This window comes from Triturus cristatus, chromosome 10 (assembly GCF_964204655.1).
Source record: "Triturus cristatus chromosome 10, aTriCri1.1, whole genome shotgun sequence".
Classification (NCBI taxonomy): domain Eukaryota; kingdom Metazoa; phylum Chordata; class Amphibia; order Caudata; family Salamandridae; genus Triturus; species Triturus cristatus.
The window spans coordinates 856,372,791-856,397,379 of NC_140593.1; the positions used below are offsets into that span (position 1 = coordinate 856,372,791).

Consider the following 24,589-nt stretch of genomic DNA (forward strand, 5'->3'; position numbering starts at 1 on the left):
ACCAGCAGGGCAGTTTGTGTGATGGAGTGCAAATTTAACGGAAGGTGTGCCTGAGGTGTCCCTTCCAGGAATACATGGAATTGTGATTGAGGGCCCAGCCTGATCGTTGGTGGATTTCTCGTCATATGTTACAGGTCCGTGCAAAGATTGTGGTGTGTGGGGAATGCACTGCAAAAAACAGGACGATTTAAGGGTGTAAAAGAAACCTGTCAGAAGTGGGATTTGAACCCACGCCTCCATGAGGAGACCAGAAGTCTCAGTTGCACTGAAGATCAAGCTCTCTTGAGTCTGGCGCCATAGACCACTCGGCCATCCTGACAGCCCTGGGTGTGCACAGATCTGACTTTTCTGACTGCACCTGCCAATGTTTGCACTTACAACGTTCACAGCAATGTCACAAGTGTAAAGACCCCACAATACAACATGGGATGACAAACAAAAAGCTAGGCACAAGAGCGACCACTGATGGATGCGGATTACTTTGTTTCGTCTTGCAAAAGTAAAGGAAGTTTCCCATGGCTCGCTGGGTTCAAGGACCGCCTCTTCTTAAGCTTGCATTGAGATAATAAGGTTTTAGAGGGTGCACATAAAAGCAGCTCATGCACAGTGTTTCTGCCCGGTCTCGAACCGGGGACCTTTCGCGTGTTAGGCGAACGTGATGACCACTACATTACAGAAACTCACTTGCTGTGTTTTACTGTTAGAGCAAGGTTCCTCTCAAGGGTTCTCTCTACTTCTATTCTGCTGTATCAGCAGCCACTCAGAAAGCGAGGAGCAAGTGTGAAAACTGCAGAGATATCAGCCAACATACTTGCAATTAGACGTATTAAAAATTGACTTATGCAGGCATCGACAGACAAATATCTGATGCCTAAATGCCAGCAAGTACAGCTTGGGAAAGCATCACCTGGGACACACAGAGACTAAGCATGAAGGCAGAAAAAGCATGGTGATCCATGTTTCTTATGAGGTTCAAAATATTTTGTGCAACAATGTGGCGAGTGTAATGAGAAATAGTCAGGCATTGTGAGTTTTGAGTAGGATTCGTATGTTTACCTCTGAAAAAGGGCTCGTCCGGGATTTGAACCCAGGACCTCTCGCACCCTAAGCGAGAATCATACCCCTAGACCAACGAGCCGAGGAACACAAGAGTTGCCTTTCGCACCGGCTCCGGGGATTATTGGCAGCGAGTTAGTGAATGCTTCACCCAAAGCAAGCAACTGCACATGCTGCTCTCTTCTGCAATATGGTTGCTGTCTTTTCCATGGCCGTCATCGAACAAGAAATGAAAATGCCTCTATCCTTCAGACATTTTGTTTGTTCTAGGTGTATGCTCTCGGTGAGGTCAATAAAACCATTTCTGCTCTCATGCCTTGCTTTCATGAAGTAGGCCCAACCTTCAGTACACAAGGACGTGCAAACGAATAGCGCAAACTATCGTCACTTCTCTTTTTGAGCTGTCACTGATACCCCTGGAGCACAGTACGTCACGCTGGTGAGGGATAGACAGCTTCCATTATCTCAGCTTTCCTATAAATTGAGAGAGTAAATGCAAACTGTGTGAAAAACAGAAAGCTGCTGTTTCTGCCCGGTCTCGAACCAGGGACCTTTCGCGTGTAAAGCGAACGTGATAACCACTACACTACAGAAACAGACACGCTTGCAGGAATCTTCTTGGCATGTAGTGGGCTGGAATGCACAGACCAAGGGCCAATGACCATGAAGCTCAAAGTTGGACCCTCCTTACCCGATCTCTTTCTTTGGAAGAAAGGAACGAGGACCCCTTTTATTCCAAAAGGCGATTTTAAAACCATACCTGAAACCACACTAGAAAAACACTTTGCATTTAATTTTCCTACACTGATGGTCCACCCCAGAAAAGCAGTTGCAAAAAAGTCCGGCACTGAAATTCTATACGCCAAAAGTGGGAAATAGCGTAGAGGGAAAGGAACTTTCTCACCATACACGGCGTCTTATAGCATTGAAAAGAAGAAATGGCCCTATATAATAAGAAGCCTAAAAATAATTCCACAGCATGGGCTCGTCCGGGATTTGAATCCGGGCCCTCTCGCACCCGAAGCGAGAATCATACCCCTAGACCAACGAGCCTGATTCCCCAGTTGGCATTTTAAGCAATTTCTGATGCGTCTTTCAGAAACAAAGCAGGGCTATTTGGCTGCTCTCTCTCTATGTGAACCACAAAAAGTCATGTTTTCTCTCAAGGTGTTGTTTTTTTCACTCTTGCAAGGAAGGGATCAGTCGATATCCTAGCTGCCAGAGAGCAGAAAAAAGGCGCTGATGAGAACTGTGGCACTTTCTGGCACTTGTACTCCTCTGCAAGTCCTGGACACTTGCCCCATAGACTTCCACCCCAGATGCAAGCGAGGGCCTGCCAATTCTTGCTCCTAAGACAGAGGCATTTGATTCTTGGATTCAAACACGCTCACTCAGCGCTCGATCAGGCTCGATCAGGCGAGATTTATATGAGTGGCTCGCAGGACTGAAACACTAACCTGGGAGCCCCAGGGTGGCTGAATTCCCAGGATGGCCATTTTTGGGCAAGTCACCTCCTTTCCTCCTGCCTCAATCTAGAATTGGCTGCAAATCACAAGATAGAGTTCAATGTCCGTGTGTACTGCCTACTCCCAGATACCTCTCTGTCTTCCTTATGTAAATTAAAATTCGCAAGGGGGGACCAATGACAATCTGCTCCTCCCACATAACCAAGAAGCCCTGTTGAACATGTCTGCCTGTGTTGTTGCAGGGACAGTGCCTTCTCCACCCAAAAGGTGGCAGGAGAGCCTCACAACAAAGATGGGATCAACTGCTTAATGAGAAACCAGCACGGCAGTTTGTGTGATGGAGTGTAAATTTAACGGAAGGTGTGCCTGAGGTGTCCCTTCCAGGAATACATGGAATTGTGATTGAGGGCCCAGCCTGATCGTTGGTGGATTTCTCGTCATATGTTACAGGTCCGTGCAAAGATTGTGGTGTGTGGGGAATGCACTGCAAAAAACAGGACGAATTAAGGGTGTAAAAGAAACCTGTCAGAAGTGGGATTTGAACCCACGCCTCCATGAGGAGACCAGAAGTCTCAGTTGCACTGAAGATCAAGCTCTCTTGAGTCTGGCGCCTTAGACCACTCGGCCATCCTGACAGCCCTGGGTGTGCACAGATCTGACTCTTCTGACTGCACCTGCCAATGTTTGCACTTACAACGTTCACAGCAATGTCACAAGTGTAAAGACCCCACAATACAACATGGCATGACAAAAAAAAAGCTAGGCACAAGAGCGACCACTGATGGATGCGGATTACTTTGTTTCGTCTTGCAAAAGTAAAGGAAGTTTCCCATGGCTCGCTGGGTTCAAGGACCGCCTCTTCTTAAGCTTGCATTGAGATAATAAGGTTTTAGAGGGTGCACATAAAAGCAGCTCATGCACAGTGTTTCTGCCCGGTCTCGAACCGGGGACCTTTCGCGTGTTAGGCGAACGTGATGACCACTACACTACAGAAACTCACTTGCTGTGTTTTACTGTTAGAGCAAGGTTCCTCTCAAGGGTTCTCTCTACTTCTATTCTGCTGTATCAGCAGCCACTCAGAAAGCGAGGAGCAAGTGTGAAAACTGCAGAGATATCAGCCAACATACTTGCAATTAGACGTATTAAAAATTGACTTAGGCAGGCATCGACAGACAAATATCTGATGCCTAAATGCCAGCAAGTACAGCTTGGGAAAGCATCACCTGGGACACACAGAGACTAAGCATGAAGGCAGAAAAAGCATGGTGATCCATGTTTCTTATGAGGTTCAAAATATTTTGTGCAACAATGCGGCGAGTGTAATGAGAAATAGTCAGGCATTGTGAGTTTTGAGTAGGATTCGTATGTATACCTCTGAAAAAGGGCTCGTCAGGGATTTGAACCCGGGACCTCTCGCACCCTAAGTGAGAATCATACCCCTAGACCAACGAGCCGAGGCACACAAGAGTCGCCTTTCGCACCGGCTCCGGGGATTAGTGGCAGCGAGTTAGTGAATGCTTCACCCAAAGCAAGCAACTGCACATGCTGCTCTCTTCTGCAATATGGTTGCTGTCTTTTCCATGGCCGTCATCGAACAAGAAATGAAAATGCCTCTATCCTTCAGACATTTTGTTTGTTCTAGGTGTATGCTCTCGGTGAGGTCAATAAAACCATTTCTGCTCTCATGCCTTGCTTTCATGAAGTAGGCCCAACCTTCAGTACACAAGGACGTGCAAACGAATAGCGCAAACTATCGTCACTTCTCTTTTTGAGCTGTCACTGATACCCCTGGAGCACAGTACGTCACGCTGGTGAGGGATAGACAGCTTCCATTATCTCAGCTTTCCCATAAATTGAGAGAGTAAATGCAAACTGTGTGAAAAACAGAAAGTTGCAGTTTCTGCCCGGTCTCGAACCAGGGACCTTTCGCGTGTAAAGCGAACGTGATAGCCACTACACTACAGAAACAGACACGCTTGCAGGAATCTTCTTGGCATGTAGTGGGCTGGAATGCACAGACCAAGGGCCAATGTCCATGAAGCTCAAAGTTGGACCCTCCTTACCCGATCTCTTTCTTTGGAAGAAAGGAACGAGGACCCCTTTTATTCCAAAAGGCGATTTTAAAACCATACCTGAAACCACACTAGAAAAACACTTTGCATTTAATTTTCCTACACTGATGGTCCACCCCAGAAAAGCAGTTGCAAAGAAGTCCGGCACTGAAATTCTATACGCCAAAAGTGGGAAATAGCGTAGAGGGAAAGGAACTTTCTCACCATACACGGCGTCTTATAGCATTGAAAAGAAGAAATGGCCCTATATAATAAGCAGCCTAAAAATAATTCCACAGCATGGGCTCGTCCGGGATTTGAACCCGGGACCTCTCGCACCCGAAGCGAGAATCATACCCCTAGACCAGCGAGCCTGATTCCCCAGTTGGCATTTTAAGCAATTTCTGATGCGTCTTTCAGAAACAAAGCAGGGCTATTTGGCTGCTCTCTCTCTATGTGAACCACAAAAAGTCATGTTTTCTCTCAAGGTGTTGTTTTTTTCACTCTTGCAAGGAAGGGATCAGTCGATATCCTAGCTGCCAGAGAGCAGAAAAAAGGCGCTGATGAGAACTGTGGCACTTTCTGGCACTTGTACTCCTCTGCAAGTCCTGGACACTTGCCCCATAGACTTCCACCCCAGATGCAAGGGAGGGCCTGCCAATTCTTGCTCCTAAGACAGAGGCATTTGATTCTTGGATTCAAACACGCTCACTCAGCGCTCGATCAGGCTCGATCAGGCGAGATTTATATGAGTGGCTCGCAGGACTGAAACACTAACCTGGGAGCCCCAGGGTGGCTGAATTCCCAGGATGGCCATTTTTGGGCAAGTCACCTCCTTTCCTCCTGCCTCAATCTAGAATTGGCTGCAAATCACAAGATAGAGTTCAATGTCCGTGTGTACTGCCTACTCCCAGATACCTCTCTGTCTTCCTTATGTAAATTAAAATTCGCAAGGGGGGACCAATGACAATCTGCTCCTCCCACATAACCAAGAAGCCCTGTTGAACATGTCTGCCTGTGTTGTTGCAGGGACAGTGCCTTCTCCGCCCAAAAGGTGGCAGGAGAGCCTCACAACAAAGATGGGATCAACTGCTTAATGAGAAACCAGCAGGGCAGTTTGTGTGATGGAGTGCAAATTTAACGGAAGGTGTGCCTGAGGTGTCCCTTCCAGGAATACATGGAATTGTGATTGAGGGCCCAGCCTGATCGTTGGTGGATTTCTCGTCATATGTTACAGGTCCGTGCAAAGATTGTGGTGTGTGGGGAATGCACTGCAAAAAACAGGACGATTTAAGGGTGTAAAAGAAACCTGTCAGAAGTGGGATTTGAACCCACGCCTCCATGAGGAGACCAGAAGTCTCAGTTGCACTGAAGATCAAGCTCTCTTGAGTCTGGCGCCATAGACCACTCGGCCATCCTGACAGCCCTGGGTGTGCACAGATCTGACTTTTCTGACTGCACCTGCCAATGTTTGCACTTACAACGTTCACAGCAATGTCACAAGTGTAAAGACCCCACAATACAACATGGGATGACAAACAAAAAGCTAGGCACAAGAGCGACCACTGATGGATGCGGATTACTTTGTTTCGTCTTGCAAAAGTAAAGGAAGTTTCCCATGGCTCGCTGGGTTCAAGGACCGCCTCTTCTTAAGCTTGCATTGAGATAATAAGGTTTTAGAGGGTGCACATAAAAGCAGCTCATGCACAGTGTTTCTGCCCGGTCTCGAACCGGGGACCTTTCGCGTGTTAGGCGAACGTGATGACCACTACATTACAGAAACTCACTTGCTGTGTTTTACTGTTAGAGCAAGGTTCCTCTCAAGGGTTCTCTCTACTTCTATTCTGCTGTATCAGCAGCCACTCAGAAAGCGAGGAGCAAGTGTGAAAACTGCAGAGATATCAGCCAACATACTTGCAATTAGACGTATTAAAAATTGACTTATGCAGGCATCGACAGACAAATATCTGATGCCTAAATGCCAGCAAGTACAGCTTGGGAAAGCATCACCTGGGACACACAGAGACTAAGCATGAAGGCAGAAAAAGCATGGTGATCCATGTTTCTTATGAGGTTCAAAATATTTTGTGCAACAATGTGGCGAGTGTAATGAGAAATAGTCAGGCATTGTGAGTTTTGAGTAGGATTCGTATGTTTACCTCTGAAAAAGGGCTCGTCCGGGATTTGAACCCAGGACCTCTCGCACCCTAAGCGAGAATCATACCCCTAGACCAACGAGCCGAGGAACACAAGAGTTGCCTTTCGCACCGGCTCCGGGGATTATTGGCAGCGAGTTAGTGAATGCTTCACCCAAAGCAAGCAACTGCACATGCTGCTCTCTTCTGCAATATGGTTGCTGTCTTTTCCATGGCCGTCATCGAACAAGAAATGAAAATGCCTCTATCCTTCAGACATTTTGTTTGTTCTAGGTGTATGCTCTCGGTGAGGTCAATAAAACCATTTCTGCTCTCATGCCTTGCTTTCATGAAGTAGGCCCAACCTTCAGTACACAAGGACGTGCAAACGAATAGCGCAAACTATCGTCACTTCTCTTTTTGAGCTGTCACTGATACCCCTGGAGCACAGTACGTCACGCTGGTGAGGGATAGACAGCTTCCATTATCTCAGCTTTCCTATAAATTGAGAGAGTAAATGCAAACTGTGTGAAAAACAGAAAGCTGCTGTTTCTGCCCGGTCTCGAACCAGGGACCTTTCGCGTGTAAAGCGAACGTGATAACCACTACACTACAGAAACAGACACGCTTGCAGGAATCTTCTTGGCATGTAGTGGGCTGGAATGCACAGACCAAGGGCCAATGACCATGAAGCTCAAAGTTGGACCCTCCTTACCCGATCTCTTTCTTTGGAAGAAAGGAACGAGGACCCCTTTTATTCCAAAAGGCGATTTTAAAACCATACCTGAAACCACACTAGAAAAACACTTTGCATTTAATTTTCCTACACTGATGGTCCACCCCAGAAAAGCAGTTGCAAAAAAGTCCGGCACTGAAATTCTATACGCCAAAAGTGGGAAATAGCGTAGAGGGAAAGGAACTTTCTCACCATACACGGCGTCTTATAGCATTGAAAAGAAGAAATGGCCCTATATAATAAGAAGCCTAAAAATAATTCCACAGCATGGGCTCGTCCGGGATTTGAATCCGGGCCCTCTCGCACCCGAAGCGAGAATCATACCCCTAGACCAACGAGCCTGATTCCCCAGTTGGCATTTTAAGCAATTTCTGATGCGTCTTTCAGAAACAAAGCAGGGCTATTTGGCTGCTCTCTCTCTATGTGAACCACAAAAAGTCATGTTTTCTCTCAAGGTGTTGTTTTTTTCACTCTTGCAAGGAAGGGATCAGTCGATATCCTAGCTGCCAGAGAGCAGAAAAAAGGCGCTGATGAGAACTGTGGCACTTTCTGGCACTTGTACTCCTCTGCAAGTCCTGGACACTTGCCCCATAGACTTCCACCCCAGATGCAAGCGAGGGCCTGCCAATTCTTGCTCCTAAGACAGAGGCATTTGATTCTTGGATTCAAACACGCTCACTCAGCGCTCGATCAGGCTCGATCAGGCGAGATTTATATGAGTGGCTCGCAGGACTGAAACACTAACCTGGGAGCCCCAGGGTGGCTGAATTCCCAGGATGGCCATTTTTGGGCAAGTCACCTCCTTTCCTCCTGCCTCAATCTAGAATTGGCTGCAAATCACAAGATAGAGTTCAATGTCCGTGTGTACTGCCTACTCCCAGATACCTCTCTGTCTTCCTTATGTAAATTAAAATTCGCAAGGGGGGACCAATGACAATCTGCTCCTCCCACATAACCAAGAAGCCCTGTTGAACATGTCTGCCTGTGTTGTTGCAGGGACAGTGCCTTCTCCACCCAAAAGGTGGCAGGAGAGCCTCACAACAAAGATGGGATCAACTGCTTAATGAGAAACCAGCACGGCAGTTTGTGTGATGGAGTGTAAATTTAACGGAAGGTGTGCCTGAGGTGTCCCTTCCAGGAATACATGGAATTGTGATTGAGGGCCCAGCCTGATCGTTGGTGGATTTCTCGTCATATGTTACAGGTCCGTGCAAAGATTGTGGTGTGTGGGGAATGCACTGCAAAAAACAGGACGAATTAAGGGTGTAAAAGAAACCTGTCAGAAGTGGGATTTGAACCCACGCCTCCATGAGGAGACCAGAAGTCTCAGTTGCACTGAAGATCAAGCTCTCTTGAGTCTGGCGCCTTAGACCACTCGGCCATCCTGACAGCCCTGGGTGGGCACAGATCTGACTCTTCTGACTGCACCTGCCAATGTTTGCACTTACAACGTTCACAGCAATGTCACAAGTGTAAAGACCCCACAATACAACATGGCATGACAAAAAAAAAGCTAGGCACAAGAGCGACCACTGATGGATGCGGATTACTTTGTTTCGTCTTGCAAAAGTAAAGGAAGTTTCCCATGGCTCGCTGGGTTCAAGGACCGCCTCTTCTTAAGCTTGCATTGAGATAATAAGGTTTTAGAGGGTGCACATAAAAGCAGCTCATGCACAGTGTTTCTGCCCGGTCTCGAACCGGGGACCTTTCGCGTGTTAGGCGAACGTGATGACCACTACACTACAGAAACTCACTTGCTGTGTTTTACTGTTAGAGCAAGGTTCCTCTCAAGGGTTCTCTCTACTTCTATTCTGCTGTATCAGCAGCCACTCAGAAAGCGAGGAGCAAGTGTGAAAACTGCAGAGATATCAGCCAACATACTTGCAATTAGACGTATTAAAAATTGACTTAGGCAGGCATCGACAGACAAATATCTGATGCCTAAATGCCAGCAAGTACAGCTTGGGAAAGCATCACCTGGGACACACAGAGACTAAGCATGAAGGCAGAAAAAGCATGGTGATCCATGTTTCTTATGAGGTTCAAAATATTTTGTGCAACAATGCGGCGAGTATAATGAGAAATAGTCAGGCATTGTGAGTTTTGAGTAGGATTCGTATGTATACCTCTGAAAAAGGGCTCGTCAGGGATTTGAACCCGGGACCTCTCGCACCCTAAGCGAGAATCATACCCCTAGACCAACGAGCCGAGGCACACAAGAGTCGCCTTTCGCACCGGCTCCGGGGATTAGTGGCAGCGAGTTAGTGAATGCTTCACCCAAAGCAAGCAACTGCACATGCTGCTCTCTTCTGCAATATGGTTGCTGTCTTTTCCATGGTCGTCATCGAACAAGAAATGAAAATGCCTCTATCCTTCAGACATTTTGTTTGTTCTAGGTGTATGCTCTCGGTGAGGTCAATAAAACCATTTCTGCTCTCATGCCTTGCTTTCATGAAGTAGGCCCAACCTTCAGTACACAAGGACGTGCAAACGAATAGCGCAAACTATCGTCACTTCTCTTTTTGAGCTGTCACTGATACCCCTGGAGCACAGTACGTCACGCTGGTGAGGGATAGACAGCTTCCATTATCTCAGCTTTCCCATAAATTGAGAGAGTAAATGCAAACTGTGTGAAAAACAGAAAGTTGCAGTTTCTGCCCGGTCTCGAACCAGGGACCTTTCGCGTGTAAAGCGAACGTGATAGCCACTACACTACAGAAACAGACACGCTTGCAGGAATCTTCTTGGCATGTAGTGGGCTGGAATGCACAGACCAAGGGCCAATGTCCATGAAGCTCAAAGTTGGACCCTCCTTACCCGATCTCTTTCTTTGGAAGAAAGGAACGAGGACCCCTTTTATTCCAAAAGGCGATTTTAAAACCATACCTGAAACCACACTAGAAAAACACTTTGCATTTAATTTTCCTACACTGATGGTCCACCCCAGAAAAGCAGTTGCAAAGAAGTCCGGCACTGAAATTCTATACGCCAAAAGTGGGAAATAGCGTAGAGGGAAAGGAACTTTCTCACCATACACGGCGTCTTATAGCATTGAAAAGAAGAAATGGCCCTATATAATAAGCAGCCTAAAAATAATTCCACAGCATGGGCTCGTCCGGGATTTGAACCCGGGACCTCTCGCACCGGAAGCGAGAATCATACCCCTAGACCAGCGAGCCTGATTCCCCAGTTGGCATTTTAAGCAATTTCTGATGCGTCTTTCAGAAACAAAGCAGGGCTATTTGGCTGCTCTCTCTCTATGTGAACCACAAAAAGTCATGTTTTCTCTCAAGGTGTTGTTTTTTTCACTCTTGCAAGGAAGGGATCAGTCGATATCCTAGCTGCCAGAGAGCAGAAAAAAGGCGCTGATGAGAACTGTGGCACTTTCTGGCACTTGTACTCCTCTGCAAGTCCTGGACACTTGCCCCATAGACTTCCACCCCAGATGCAAGGGAGGGCCTGCCAATTCTTGCTCCTAAGACAGAGGCATTTGATTCTTGGATTCAAACACGCTCACTCAGCGCTCGATCAGGCTCGATCAGGCGAGATTTATATGAGTGGCTCGCAGGACTGAAACACTAACCTGGGAGCCCCAGGGTGGCTGAATTCCCAGGATGGCCATTTTTGGGCAAGTCACCTCCTTTCCTCCTGCCTCAATCTAGAATTGGCTGCAAATCACAAGATAGAGTTCAATGTCCGTGTGTACTGCCTACTCCCAGATACCTCTCTGTCTTCCTTATGTAAATTAAAATTCGCAAGGGGGGACCAATGACAATCTGCTCCTCCCACATAACCAAGAAGCCCTGTTGAACATGTCTGCCTGTGTTGTTGCAGGGACAGTGCCTTCTCCGCCCAAAAGGTGGCAGGAGAGCCTCACAACAAAGATGGGATCAACTGCTTAATGAGAAACCAGCACAGCAGTTTGTGTGATGGAGTGCAAATTTAACGGAAGGTGTGCCTGAGGTGTCCCTTCCAGGAATACATGGAATTGTGATTGAGGGCCCAGCCTGATCGTTGGTGGATTTCTCGTCATATGTTACAGGTCCGTGCAAAGATTGTGGTGTGTGGGGAATGCACTGCAAAAAACAGGACGATTTAAGGGTGTAAAAGAAACCTGTCAGAAGTGGGATTTGAACCCACGCCTCCATGAGGAGACCAGAAGTCTCAGTTGCACTGAAGATCAAGCTCTCTTGAGTCTGGCGCCTTAGACCACTCGGCCATCCTGACAGCCCTGGGTGTGCACAGATCTGACTCTTCTGACTGCACCTGCCAATGTTTGCACTTACAACGTTCACAGCAATGTCACAAGTGTAAAGACCCCACAATACAACATGGCATGACAAAAAAAAAACTAGGCACAAGAGCGACCACTGATGGATGCGGATTACTTTGTTTCGTCTTGCAAAAGTAAAGGAAGTTTCCCATGGCTCGCTGGGTTCAAGGACCGCCTCTTCTTAAGCTTGCATTGAGATAATAAGGTTTTAGAGGGTGCACATAAAAGCAGCTCATGCACAGTGTTTCTGCCCGGTCTCGAACCGGGGACCTTTCGCGTGTTAGGCGAACGTGATGACCACTACACTACAGAAACTCACGTGCTGTGTTTTACTGTTAGAGCAAGGTTCCTCTCAAGGGTTCTCTCTACTTCTATTCTGCTGTATCAGCAGCCACTCACAAAGCGAGGAGCAAGTGTGAAAACTGCAGAGATATCAGCCAACATACTTGCAATTAGACGTATTAAAAATTGACTTAGGCAGGCATCGACAGACAAATATCTGATGCCTAAATGCCAGCAAGTACAGCATGGGAAAGCATCACCTGGGACACACAGAGACTAAGCATGAAGGCAGAAAAAGCATGGTGATCCATGTTTCTTATGAGGTTCAAAATATTTTGTGCAACAATGCGGCGAGTGTAATGAGAAATAGTCAGGCATTGTGAGTTTTGAGTAGGATTCGTATGTATACCTCTGAAAAAGGGCTCGTCAGGGATTTGAACCCGGGATCTCTCGCACCCTAAGCGAGAATCATACCCCTAGACCAACGAGCCGAGGCACACAAGAGTCGCCTTTCGCACCGGCTCCGGGGATTAGTGGCAGCGAGTTAGTGAATGCTTCACCCAAAGCAAGCAACTGCACATGCTGCTCTCTTCTGCAATATGGTTGCTGTCTTTTCCATGGCCGTCATCGAACAAGAAATGAAAATGCCTCTATCCTTCAGACATTTTGTTTGTTCTAGGTGTATGCTCTCGGTGAGGTCAATAAAACCATTTCTGCTCTCATGCCTTGCTTTCATGAAGTAGGCCCAACCTTCAGAACACAAGGACGTGCAAACGAATAGCGCAAACTATCGTCACTTCTCTTTTTGAGCTGTCACTGATACCCCTGGAGCACAGTACGTCACGCTGGTGAGGGATAGACAGCTTCCATTATCTCAGCTTTCCCATTAATTGAGAGAGTAAATGCAAACTGTGTGAAAAACAGAAAGTTGCAGTTTCTGCCCGGTCTCGAACCAGGGACCTTTCGCGTGTAAAGCGAACGTGATAGCCACTACACTACAGAAACAGACACGCTTGCAGGAATCTTCTTGGCATGTAGTGGGCTGGAATGCACAGACCAAGGGCCAATGTCCATGAAGCTCAAAGTTGGACCCTCCTTACCCGATCTCTTTCTTTGGAAGAAAGGAACGAGGACCCCTTTTATTCCAAAAGGCGATTTTAAAACCATACCTGAAACCACACTAGAAAAACACTTTGCATTTAATTTTCCTACACTGATGGTCCACCCCAGAAAAGCAGTTGCAAAGAAGTCCGGCACTGAAATTCTATACGCCAAAAGTGGGAAATAGCGTAGAGGGAAAGGAACTTTCTCACCATACACGGCGTCTTATAGCATTGAAAAGAAGAAATGGCCCTATATAATAAGCAGCCTAAAAATAATTCCACAGCATGGGCTCGTCCGGGATTTGAACCCGGGACCTCTCGCACCCGAAGCGAGAATCATACCCCTAGACCAACGAGCCTGATTCCCCAGTCGGCATTTTAAGCAATTTCTGATGCGTCTTTCAGAAACAAAGCAGGGCTATTTGGCTGCTCTCTCTCTATGTGAACCACAAAAAGTCATGTTTTCTCTCAAGGTGTTGTTTTTTTCACTCTTGCAAGGAAGGGATCAGTCGATATCCTAGCTGCCAGAGAGCAGAAAAAAGGCGCTGATGAGAACAGCAGGCACTTTCTGGCACTTGTACTCCTCTGCAAGTCCTGGACACTTGCCCCATAGACTTCCACCCCAGATGCAAGGGAGGGCCTGCCAATTCTTGCTCCTAAGACAGAGGCATTTGATTCTTGGATTCAAACACGCTCACTCAGCGCTCGATCAGGCTCGATCAGGCGAGATTTATATGAGTGGCTCGCAGGACTGAAACACTAACCTGGGAGCCCCAGGGTGGCTGAATTCCCAGGATGGCCATTTTTGGGCAAGTCACCTCCTTTCCTCCTGCCTCAATCTAGAATTGGCTGCAAATCACAAGATAGAGTTCAATGTCCGTGTGTACTGCCTACTCCCAGATACCTCTCTGTCTTCCTTATGTAAATTAAAATTCGCAAGGGGGGACCAATGACAATCTGCTCCTCCCACATAACCAAGAAGCCCTGTTGAACATGTCTGCCTGTGTTGTTGCAGGGACAGTGCCTTCTCCGCCCAAAAGGTGGCAGGAGAGCCTCACAACAAAGATGGGATCAACTGCTTAATGAGAAACCAGCACAGCAGTTTGTGTGATGGAGTGCAAATTTAACGGAAGGTGTGCCTGAGGTGTCCCTTCCAGGAATACATGGAATTGTGATTGAGGGCCCAGCCTGATCGTTGGTGGATTTCTCGTCATATGTTACAGGTCCGTGCAAAGATTGTGGTGTGTGGGGAATGCACTGCAAAAAACAGGACGATTTAAGGGTGTAAAAGAAACCTGTCAGAAGTGGGATTTGAACCCACGCCTCCATGAGGAGACCAGAAGTCTCAGTTGCACTGAAGATCAAGCTCTCTTGAGTCTGGCGCCTTAGACCACTCGGCCATCCTGACAGCCCTGGGTGTGCACAGATCTGACTCTTCTGACTGCACCTGCCAATGTTTGCACTTACAACGTTCACAGCAATGTCACAAGTGTAAAGACCCCACAATACAACATGGCATGACAAAAAAAAAGCTAGGCACAAGAGCGACCACTGATGGATGCGGATTACTTTGTTTCGTCTTGCAAAAGTAAAGGAAGTTTCCCATGGCTCGCTGGGTTCAAGGACCGCCTCTTCTTAAGCTTGCATTGAGATAATAAGGTTTTAGAGGGTGCACATAAAAGCAGCTCATGCACAGTGTTTCTGCCCGGTCTCGAACCGGGGACCTTTCGCGTGTTAGGCGAACGTGATGACCACTACACTACAGAAACTCACTTGCTGTGTTTTACTGTTAGAGCAAGGTTCCTCTCAAGGGTTCTCTCTACTTCTATTCTGCTGTATCAGCAGCCACTCAGAAAGCGAGGAGCAAGTGTGAAAACTGCAGAGATATCAGCCAACATACTTGCAATTAGACGTATTAAAAATTGACTTAGGCAGGCATCGACAGACAAATATCTGATGCCTAAATGCCAGCAAGTACAGCTTGGGAAAGCATCACCTGGGACACACAGAGACTAAGCATGAAGGCAGAAAAAGCATGGTGATCCATGTTTCTTATGAGGTTCAAAATATTTTGTGCAACAATGCGGCGAGTGTAATGAGAAATAGTCAGGCATTGTGAGTTTTGAGTAGGATTCGTATGTATACCTCTGAAAAAGGGCTCGTCAGGGATTTGAACCCGGGACCTCTCGCACCCTAAGCGAGAATCATACCCCTAGACCAACGAGCCGAGGCACACAAGAGTCGCCTTTCGCACCGGCTCCGGGGATTAGTGGCAGCGAGTTAGTGAATGCTTCACCCAAAGCAAGCAACTGCACATGCTGCTCTCTTCTGCAATATGGTTGCTGTCTTTTCCATGGCCGTCATCGAACAAGAAATGAAAATGCCTCTATCCTTCAGACATTTTGTTTGTTCTAGGTGTATGCTCTCGGTGAGGTCAATAAAACCATTTCTGCTCTCATGCCTTGCTTTCATGAAGTAGGCCCAACCTTCAGTACACAAGGACGTGCAAACGAATAGCGCAAACTATCGTCACTTCTCTTTTTGAGCTGTCACTGATACCCCTGGAGCACAGTACGTCACGCTGGTGAGGGATAGACAGCTTCCATTATCTCAGCTTTCCCATAAATTGAGAGAGTAAATGCAAACTGTGTGAAAAACAGAAAGTTGCAGTTTCTGCCCGGTCTCGAACCAGGGACCTTTCGCGTGTAAAGCGAACGTGATAGCCACTACACTACAGAAACAGACACGCTTGCAGGAATCTTCTTGGCATGTAGTGGGCTGGAATGCACAGACCAAGGGCCAATGTCCATGAAGCTCAAAGTTGGACCCTCCTTACCCGATCTCTTACTTTGGAAGAAAGGAACGAGGACCCCTTTTATTCCAAAAGGCGATTTTAAAACCATACCTGAAACCACACTAGAAAAACACTTTGCATTTAATTTTCCTACACTGATGGTCCACCCCAGAAAAGCAGTTGCAAAGAAGTCCGGCACTGAAATTCTATACGCCAAAAGTGGGAAATAGCGTAGAGGGAAAGGAACTTTCTCACCATACACGGCGTCTTATAGCATTGAAAAGAAGAAATGGCCCTATATAATAAGCAGCCTAAAAATAATTCCACAGCATGGGCTCGTCCGGGATTTGAACCCGGGACCTCTCGCACCCGAAGCGAGAATCATACCCCTAGACCAACGAGCCTGATTCCCCAGTCTGCATTTTAAGCAATTTCTGATGCGTCTTTCAGAAACAAAGCAGGGCTATTTGTCTGCTCTCTCTCTATGTGAACCACAAAAAGTCATGTTTTCTCTCAAGGTGTTGTTTTTTTCACTCTTGCAAGGAAGGGATCAGTCGATATCCTAGCTGCCAGAGAGCAGAAAAAAGGCGCTGATGAGAACTGCAGGCACTTTCTGGCACTTGTACTCCTCTGCAAGTCCTGGACACTTGCCCCATAGACTTCCACCCCAGATGCAAGGGAGGGCCTGCCAATTCTTGCTCCTAAGACAGAGGCATTTGATTCTTGGATTCAAACACGCTCACTCAGCGCTCGATCAGGCTCGATCAGGCGAGATTTATATGAGTGGCTCGCAGGACTGAAACACTAACCTGGGAGCCCCAGGGTGGCTAAATTCCCAGGATGGCCATTTTTGGGCAAGTCACCTCCTTTCCTCCTGCCTCAATCTAGAATTGGCTGCAAATCACAAGATAGAGTTCAATGTCCGTGTGTACTGCCTACTCCCAGATACCTCTCTGTCTTCCTTATGTAAATTAAAATTCGCAAGGGGGGACCAATGACAATCTGCTCCTCCCACATAACCAGGAAGCCCTGTTGAACATGTCTGCCTGTGTTGTTGCAGGGACAGTGCCTTCTCCGCCCAAAAGGTGGCAGGAGAGCCTCACAACAAAGATGGGATCAACTGCTTAATGAGAAACCAGCACGGCAGTTTGTGTGATGGAGTGCAAATTTAACGGAAGGTGTGCCTGAGGTGTCCCTTCCAGGAATACATGGAATTGTGATTGAGGGCCCAGCCTGATCGTTGGTGGATTTCTCGTCATATGTTACAGGTCCGTGCAAAGATTGTGGTGTGTGGGGAATGCACTGCAAAAAACAGGACGATTTAAGGGTGTAAAAGAAACCTGTCAGAAGTGGGATTTGAACCCACGCCTCCATGAGGAGACCAGAAGTCTCAGTTGCACTGAAGATCAAGCTCTCTTGAGTCTGGCGCCTTAGACCACTCGGCCATCCTGACAGCCCTGGGTGTGCACAGATCTGACTTTTCTGACTGCACCTGCCAATGTTTGCACTTACAACGTTCACAGCAATGTCACAAGTGTAAAGACCCCACAATACAACATGGGATGACAAACAAAAAGCTAGGCACAAGAGCGACCACTGATGGATGCGGATTACTTTGTTTCGTCTTGCAAAAGTAAAGGAAGTTTCCCATGGCTCGCTGGGTTCAAGGACCGCCTCTTCTTAAGCTTGCATTGAGATAATAAGGTTTTAGAGGGTGCACATAAAAGCAGCTCATGCACAGTGTTTCTGCCCGGTCTCGAACCGGGGACCTTTCGCGTGTTAGGCGAACGTGATGACCACTACATTACAGAAACTCACTTGCTGTGTTTTACTGTTAGAGCAAGGTTCCTCTCAAGGGTTCTCTCTACTTCTATTCTGCTGTATCAGCAGCCACTCAGAAAGCGAGGAGCAAGTGTGAAAACTGCAGAGATATCAGCCAACATACTTGCAATTAGACGTATTAAAAATTGACTTATGCAGGCATCGACAGACAAATATCTGATGCCTAAATGCCAGCAAGTACAGCTTGGGAAAGCATCACCTGGGACACACAGAGACTAAGCATGAAGGCAGAAAAAGCATGGTGATCCATGTTTCTTATGAGGTTCAAAATATTTTGTGCAACAATGTGGCGAGTGTAATGAGAAATAGTCAGGCATTGTGAGTTTTGAGTAGGATTCGTATGTTTACCTCTGAAAAAGGGCTCGTCCGGGATTTGAACCCAGGACCTCTCGCACCCTAAGCAAGAATCATACCCCTAGACCAACGAGCCGAGGAACACAAGAGTTGCCTTTCGCACCGGCTCCGGGGATTATTGGCAGCGAGTTAGTGAATGCTTCACCCAAAGCAAGCAACTGCACATGCTGCTCTCTTCTGCAATATGGTTGCTGTCTTTTCCATGGCCGTCATCGAACAAGAAATGAAAATGCCTCTATCCTTCAGACATTTTGTTTGTTCTAGGTGTATGCTCTCGGTGAGGTCAATAAAACCATTTCTGCTCTCATGCCTTGCTTTCATGAAGTAGGCCCAACCTTCAGTACACAAGGACGTGCAAACGAATAGCGCAAACTATCGTCACTTCTCTTTTTGAGCTGTCACTGATACCCCTGGAGCACAGTACGTCACGCTGGTGAGGGATAGACAGCTTCCATTATCTCAGCTTTCCTATAAATTGAGAGAGTAAATGCAAACTGTGTGAAAAACAGAAAGCTGCTGTTTCTGTCCGGTCTCGAACCAGGGACCTTTCGCGTGTAAAGCGAAAGTGATAACCACTACACTACAGAAACAGACACGCTTGCAGGAATCTTCTTGGCATGTAGTGGGCTGGAATGCACAGACCAAGGGCCAATGACCATGAAGCTCAAAGTTGGACCCTCCTTACCCGATCTCTTTCTTTGGAAGAAAGGAACGAGGACCCCTTTTATTCCAAAAGGCGATTTTAAAACCATACCTGAAACCACACTAGAAAAACACTTTGCATTTAATTTTCCTACACTGATGGTCCACCCCAGAAAAGCAGTTGCAAAGAAGTCCGGCACTGAAATTCTATACGCCAAAAGTGGGAAATAGCGTAGAGGGAAAGGAACTTTCTCACCATACACGGCGTCTTATAGCATTGAAAAGAAGAAATGGCCCTATATAATAAGCAGCCTAAAAATAATTCCACAGCATGGGCTCGTCCGGGATTTGAACCCGGGACCTCTCGCACCCGAAGCGAGAATCATACCCCTAGACCAACGAGCCTGATTCCACAGTCGGCATTTTAAGCAATTTCTGATGCGTCTTTCAGAAACAAAGCAGGGCTATTTGGCTGCTCTCTCTCTATGTGAACCACAAAAAGTCATGTTTTCTCTCAGGGTGTTGTTTTTTTCACTCTTGCAAGGAAGGGATCAGTCGATATCCTAGCTGCCAGAGAGCAGAAAAAAGGCGCTGATGAGAACTGCAGGCACTTTCTGGCACTTGTACTCCTCTGCAAGTCCTGGACACTTGCCCCATAGACTTCCACCCCAGATGCAAGGGAGGGCCTGCCAATTCTTGCTCCTAAGACAGAGGCATTTGATTCTTGGATTCAAACACGCTCACTCAGCGCTCGATCAGGCTCGATCAGGCCAGATTTATATGAGTGGCTCGCAGGACTGAAACACTAACCTGGGAGCCCCAGGGTGGCTGAATTTCCAGGATGGCCATTTTTGGGCAAGTCACCTCCTTTCCTCCTGCCTCAATCTAGAATTGGCTGCAAATCACAAGATAGAGTTCAATGTCCGTGTGTACTGCCTACTCCCAGATACCTCTCTGTCTTCCTTATGTAAATTAAAATTCGCAAGGGGGGACCAATGACAATCTGCTCCTCCCACATAACCAGGAAGCCCTGTTGAACATGTCTGCCTGTGTTGTTGCAGGGACAGTGCCTTCTCCGCCCAAAAGGTGGCAGGAGAGCCTCACAACAAAGATGGGATCAACTGCTTAATGAGAAACCAGCACGGCAGTTTGTGTGATGGAGTGCAAATTTAACTGAAGGTGTGCCTGAGGTGTCCCTTCCAGGAATACATGGAATTGTGATTGAGGGCCCAGCCTGATCGTTGGTGGATTTCTCGTCATATGTTACAGGTCCGTGCAAAGATTGTGGTGTGTGGGGAATGCACTGCAAAAAACAGGACGATTTAAGGGTGTAAAAGAAACCTGTCAGAAGTGGGATTTGAACCCACGCCTCCATGAGGAGACCAGAAATCTCAGTTGCACTGAAGATCAAGCTCTCTTGAGTCTGGCGCCTTAGACCACTCGGCCATCCTGACAGCCCTGGGTGTGTACAGATCTGACTCTTCTGACTGCACCTGCCAATGTTTGCACTTACAACGTTCACAGCAATGTCACAAGTGTAAAGACCCCACAATACAACATGGCATGACAAAAAAAAAGCTAGGCACAAGAGCGACCACTGATGGATGCGGATTACTTTGTTTCGTCTTGCAAAAGTAAAGGAAGTTTCCCATGGCTCTCTGGGTTCAAGGACCGCCTCTTCTTAAGCTTGCATTGAGATAATAAGGTTTTAGAGGGTGCACATAAAAGCAGCTCATGCACAGTGTTTCTGCCCGGTCTCGAACCGGGGACCTTTCGCGTGTTAGGCGAACGAGATGACCACTACACTACAGAAACTCACTTGCTGTGTTTTACTGTTAGAGCAAGGTTCCTCTCAAGGGTTCTCTCTACTTCTATTCTGCTGTATCAGCAGCCACTCAGAAAGCGAGGAGCAAGTGTGAAAACTGCAGAGATATCAGCCAACATACTTGCAATTAGACGTATTAAAAATTGACTTATGCAGGCATCGACAGACAAATATCTGATGCCTAAATGCCAGCAAGTACAGCTTGGGAAAGCATCACCTGGGACACACAGAGACTAAGCATGAAGGCAGAAAAAGCATGGTGATCCATGTTTCTTATGAGGTTCAAAATATTTTGTGCAACAATGCGGCGAGTGTAATGAGAAATAGTCAGGCATTGTGAGTTTTGAGTAGGATTCGTATGTATACCTCTGAAAAAGGGCTCGTCCGGGATTTGAACCCGGGACCTCTCGCACCCTAAGCGAGAATCATACCCCTAGAACAACGAGCCGAGGCACACAAGAGTCACCTTTCGCACCGGCTCCGGGGATTATTGGCAGCGAGTTAGTGAATGCTTCACCCAAAGCAAGCAACTGCACATGCTGCTCTCTTCTGCAATATGGTTGCTGTCTTTTCCATGGCCGTCATCGAACAAGAAATTAAAATGCCTCTATCCTTCAGACATTTTGTTTGTTCTAGGTGTATGCTCTCGGTGAGGTCAATAAAACCATTTCTGCTCTCATGCCTTGCTTTCATGAAGTAGGCCCAACCTTCAGTACACAAGGACGTGCAAACGAATAGCGCAAACTATCGTCACTTCTCTTTTTGAGCTGTCACTGATACCCCTGGAGCACAGTACGTCACGCTGGTGAGGGATAGACAGCTTTCATTATCTCAGCTTTCCTATAAATTGAGAGAGTAAATGCAAACTGTGTGAAAAACAGAAAGTTGCTGTTTCTGCCCGGTCTCGAACCAGGGACCTTTCGCGTGTAAAGCGAACGTGATAACCACTACACTACAGAAACAGACACGCTTGCAGGAATCTTCTTGGCATGTAGTGGGCTGGAATGCACAGACCAAGGGCCAATGTCCATGAAGCTCAAAGTTGGACCCTCCTTACCCGATCTCTTTCTTTGGAAGATAGGAACGAGGACCCCTTTTATTCCAAAAGGCGATTTTAAAACCATACCTGAAACCACACTAGAAAAACACTTTGCATTTAATTTTCCTACACTGATGGTCCACCCCAGAAAAGCAGTTGCAAAAAAGTCCGGCACTGAAATTCTATACGCCAAAAGTGGGAAATAGCGTAGAGGGAAAGGAACTTTCTCACCATACACGGCGTCTTATAGCATTGAAAAGAAGAAATGGCCCTATATAATAAGAAGCCTAAAAATAATTCCACATTATGGGCTCGTCCGGGATTTGAATCCGGGCCCTCTCGCACCCGAAGTGAGAATCATACCCCTAGACCAACGAGCCTGATTCCCCAGTTGGCATTTTAAGCAATTTCTGATGCGTCTTTCAGAAACAAAGCAGGGCTATTTGGCTGCTCTCTCTCTATGTGAACCACAAAAAGTCATGTTTTCTCTCAAGGTGTTGTTTTTTTCACTCTTGCAAGGAAGGGATCAGTCGATATCCTAGCTGCCAGAGAGCAGAAAAAAGGCGCTGATGAGAACTGTGGTACTTTCTGGCACTTGTACTCCTCTGCAAGTCCTGGACACTTGCCCCATAGACTTCCACCCCAGATGCAAGGGAGGGCCTGCCAATTCTTGCTCCTAAGACAGAGGCATTTGATTCTTGGATTCAAACACGCTCACTCAGCGCTCGATCAGGCTCGATCAGGCGAGATTTATATGAGTGGCTCGCAGGACTGAAACACTAACCTGGGAGCCCCAGGGTGGCTGAATTCCCAGGATGGCCATTTTTGGGCAAGTCACCTCCTTTCCTCCTGCCTCAATCTAGAATTGGCTGCAAATCACAAGATAGAGTTCAATGTCCGTGTGTACTGCCTACTCCCAGATACCTCTCTGTCTTCCTTATGTAAATTAAAATTCGCAAGGGGGGACCAATGACAATCTGCTCCTCCCACATAACCAAGAAGCCCTGTTGAACATGTCTGCCTGTGTTGTTGCAGGGACAGTGCCTTCTCCACCCAAAAGGTGGCAGGAGAGCCTCACAACAAAGATGGGATCAACTGCTTAATGAGAAACCAGCACGGCAGTTTGTGTGATGGAGTGCAAATTTAACGGAAGGTGTGCCTGAGGTGTCCCTTCCAGGAATACATGGAATTGTGATTGAGGGCCCAGCCTGATCGTTGGTGGATTTCTCGTCATATGTTACAGGTCCGTGCAAAGATTGTGGTGTGTGGGGAATGCACTGCAAAAAACAGGACGATTTAAGGGTGTAAAAGAAACCTGTCAGAAGTGGGATTTGAACCCACGCCTCCATGAGGAGACCAGAAGTCTCAGTTGCACTGAAGATCAAGCTCTCTTGAGTCTGGCGCCTTAGACCACTCGGCCATCCTGACAGCCCTGGGTGTGCACAGATCTGACTCTTCTGACTGCACCTGCCAATGTTTGCACTTACAACGTTCACAGCAATGTCACAAGTGTAAAGACCCCACAATACAACATGGGATGACAAACAAAAAGCTAGGCACAAGAGCGACCACTGATGGATGCGGATTACTTTGTTTCGTCTTGCAAAAGTAAAGGAAGTTTCCCATGGCTCGCTGGGTTCAAGGACCGCCTCTTCTTAAGCTTGCATTGAGATAATAAGGTTTTAGAGGGTGCACATAAAAGCAGCTCATGCACAGTGTTTCTGCCCGGTCTCGAACCGGGGACCTTTCGCGTGTTAGGCGAACGTGATGACCACTACATTACAGAAACTCACTTGCTGTGTTTTACTGTTAGAGCAAGGTTCCTCTCAAGGGTTCTCTCTACTTCTATTCTGCTGTATCAGCAGCCACTCAGAAAGCGAGGAGCAAGTGTGAAAACTGCAGAGATATCAGCCAACATACTTGCAATTAGACGTATTAAAAATTGACTTATGCAGGCATCGACAGACAAATATCTGATGCCTAAATGCCAGCAAGTACAGCTTGGGAAAGCATCACCTGGGACACACAGAGACTAAGCATGAAGGCAGAAAAAGCATGGTGATCCATGTTTCTTATGAGGTTCAAAATATTTTGTGCAACAATGTGGCGAGTGTAATGAGAAATAGTCAGGCATTGTGAGTTTTGAGTAGGATTCGTATGTTTACCTCTGAAAAAGGGCTCGTCCGGGATTTGAACCCAGGACCTCTCGCACCCTAAGCAAGAATCATACCCCTAGACCAACGAGCCGAGGAACACAAGAGTTGCCTTTCGCACCGGCTCCGGGGATTATTGGCAGCGAGTTAGTGAATGCTTCACCCAAAGCAAGCAACTGCACATGCTGCTCTCTTCTGCAATATGGTTGCTGTCTTTTCCATGGCCGTCATCGAACAAGAAATGAAAATGCCTCTATCCTTCAGACATTTTGTTTGTTCTAGGTGTATGCTCTCGGTGAGGTCAATAAAACCATTTCTGCTCTCATGCCTTGCTTTCATGAAGTAGGCCCAACCTTCAGTACACAAGGACGTGCAAACGAATAGCGCAAACTATCGTCACTTCTCTTTTTGAGCTGTCACTGATACCCCTGGAGCACAGTACGTCACGCTGGTGAGGGATAGACAGCTTCCATTATCTCAGCTTTCCTATAAATTGAGAGAGTAAATGCAAACTGTGTGAAAAACAGAAAGCTGCTGTTTCTGTCCGGTCTCGAACCAGGGACCTTTCGCGTGTAAAGCGAAAGTGATAACCACTACACTACAGAAACAGACACGCTTGCAGGAATCTTCTTGGCATGTAGTGGGCTGGAATGCACAGACCAAGGGCCAATGACCATGAAGCTCAAAGTTGGACCCTCCTTACCCGATCTCTTTCTTTGGAAGAAAGGAACGAGGACCCCTTTTATTCCAAAAGGCGATTTTAAAACCATACCTGAAACCACACTAGAAAAACACTTTGCATTTAATTTTCCTACACTGATGGTCCACCCCAGAAAAG

General features: G+C 47.0%; 18 non-coding genes across 18 annotated transcripts; all 18 read right to left on the minus strand.

Moving 5' to 3' along the window:
• Positions 1-1,066: 1,066 nt before the first annotated feature.
• Positions 1,067-1,138, minus strand: TRNAP-AGG (transfer RNA proline (anticodon AGG)). Its single transcript has one exon. It is a non-coding gene; the product is annotated as a tRNA-Pro (tRNA).
• Positions 1,139-1,579: 441 nt separating this feature from the next.
• TRNAV-UAC (transfer RNA valine (anticodon UAC)) lies at positions 1,580-1,652 on the minus strand. The gene has a single exon. It is a non-coding gene; the product is annotated as a tRNA-Val (tRNA).
• Positions 1,653-3,445: 1,793 nt separating this feature from the next.
• Positions 3,446-3,518, minus strand: TRNAV-AAC (transfer RNA valine (anticodon AAC)). The gene has a single exon. It is a non-coding gene; the product is annotated as a tRNA-Val (tRNA).
• Positions 3,519-4,417: 899 nt separating this feature from the next.
• Positions 4,418-4,490, minus strand: TRNAV-UAC (transfer RNA valine (anticodon UAC)). The gene has a single exon. It is a non-coding gene; the product is annotated as a tRNA-Val (tRNA).
• Positions 4,491-4,875: 385 nt separating this feature from the next.
• Positions 4,876-4,947, minus strand: TRNAP-CGG (transfer RNA proline (anticodon CGG)). Its single transcript has one exon. It is a non-coding gene; the product is annotated as a tRNA-Pro (tRNA).
• A 1,795-nt stretch (positions 4,948-6,742) lies between these two features.
• On the minus strand, positions 6,743-6,814 carry TRNAP-AGG (transfer RNA proline (anticodon AGG)). The gene has a single exon. It is a non-coding gene; the product is annotated as a tRNA-Pro (tRNA).
• A 441-nt stretch (positions 6,815-7,255) lies between these two features.
• On the minus strand, positions 7,256-7,328 carry TRNAV-UAC (transfer RNA valine (anticodon UAC)). The gene has a single exon. It is a non-coding gene; the product is annotated as a tRNA-Val (tRNA).
• A 1,793-nt stretch (positions 7,329-9,121) lies between these two features.
• TRNAV-AAC (transfer RNA valine (anticodon AAC)) lies at positions 9,122-9,194 on the minus strand. The gene has a single exon. It is a non-coding gene; the product is annotated as a tRNA-Val (tRNA).
• An 899-nt stretch (positions 9,195-10,093) lies between these two features.
• TRNAV-UAC (transfer RNA valine (anticodon UAC)) lies at positions 10,094-10,166 on the minus strand. Its single transcript has one exon. It is a non-coding gene; the product is annotated as a tRNA-Val (tRNA).
• A 385-nt stretch (positions 10,167-10,551) lies between these two features.
• On the minus strand, positions 10,552-10,623 carry TRNAR-CCG (transfer RNA arginine (anticodon CCG)). Its single transcript has one exon. It is a non-coding gene; the product is annotated as a tRNA-Arg (tRNA).
• Positions 10,624-11,959: 1,336 nt separating this feature from the next.
• Positions 11,960-12,032, minus strand: TRNAV-AAC (transfer RNA valine (anticodon AAC)). Its single transcript has one exon. It is a non-coding gene; the product is annotated as a tRNA-Val (tRNA).
• Positions 12,033-12,931: 899 nt separating this feature from the next.
• On the minus strand, positions 12,932-13,004 carry TRNAV-UAC (transfer RNA valine (anticodon UAC)). The gene has a single exon. It is a non-coding gene; the product is annotated as a tRNA-Val (tRNA).
• Positions 13,005-13,389: 385 nt separating this feature from the next.
• Positions 13,390-13,461, minus strand: TRNAP-CGG (transfer RNA proline (anticodon CGG)). Its single transcript has one exon. It is a non-coding gene; the product is annotated as a tRNA-Pro (tRNA).
• Positions 13,462-14,798: 1,337 nt separating this feature from the next.
• TRNAV-AAC (transfer RNA valine (anticodon AAC)) lies at positions 14,799-14,871 on the minus strand. The gene has a single exon. It is a non-coding gene; the product is annotated as a tRNA-Val (tRNA).
• An 899-nt stretch (positions 14,872-15,770) lies between these two features.
• TRNAV-UAC (transfer RNA valine (anticodon UAC)) lies at positions 15,771-15,843 on the minus strand. The gene has a single exon. It is a non-coding gene; the product is annotated as a tRNA-Val (tRNA).
• Positions 15,844-16,228: 385 nt separating this feature from the next.
• On the minus strand, positions 16,229-16,300 carry TRNAP-CGG (transfer RNA proline (anticodon CGG)). Its single transcript has one exon. It is a non-coding gene; the product is annotated as a tRNA-Pro (tRNA).
• A 2,767-nt stretch (positions 16,301-19,067) lies between these two features.
• Positions 19,068-19,139, minus strand: TRNAP-CGG (transfer RNA proline (anticodon CGG)). Its single transcript has one exon. It is a non-coding gene; the product is annotated as a tRNA-Pro (tRNA).
• Positions 19,140-21,448: 2,309 nt separating this feature from the next.
• On the minus strand, positions 21,449-21,521 carry TRNAV-UAC (transfer RNA valine (anticodon UAC)). Its single transcript has one exon. It is a non-coding gene; the product is annotated as a tRNA-Val (tRNA).
• Between the last annotated feature and the right edge of the window lie 3,068 nt (positions 21,522-24,589).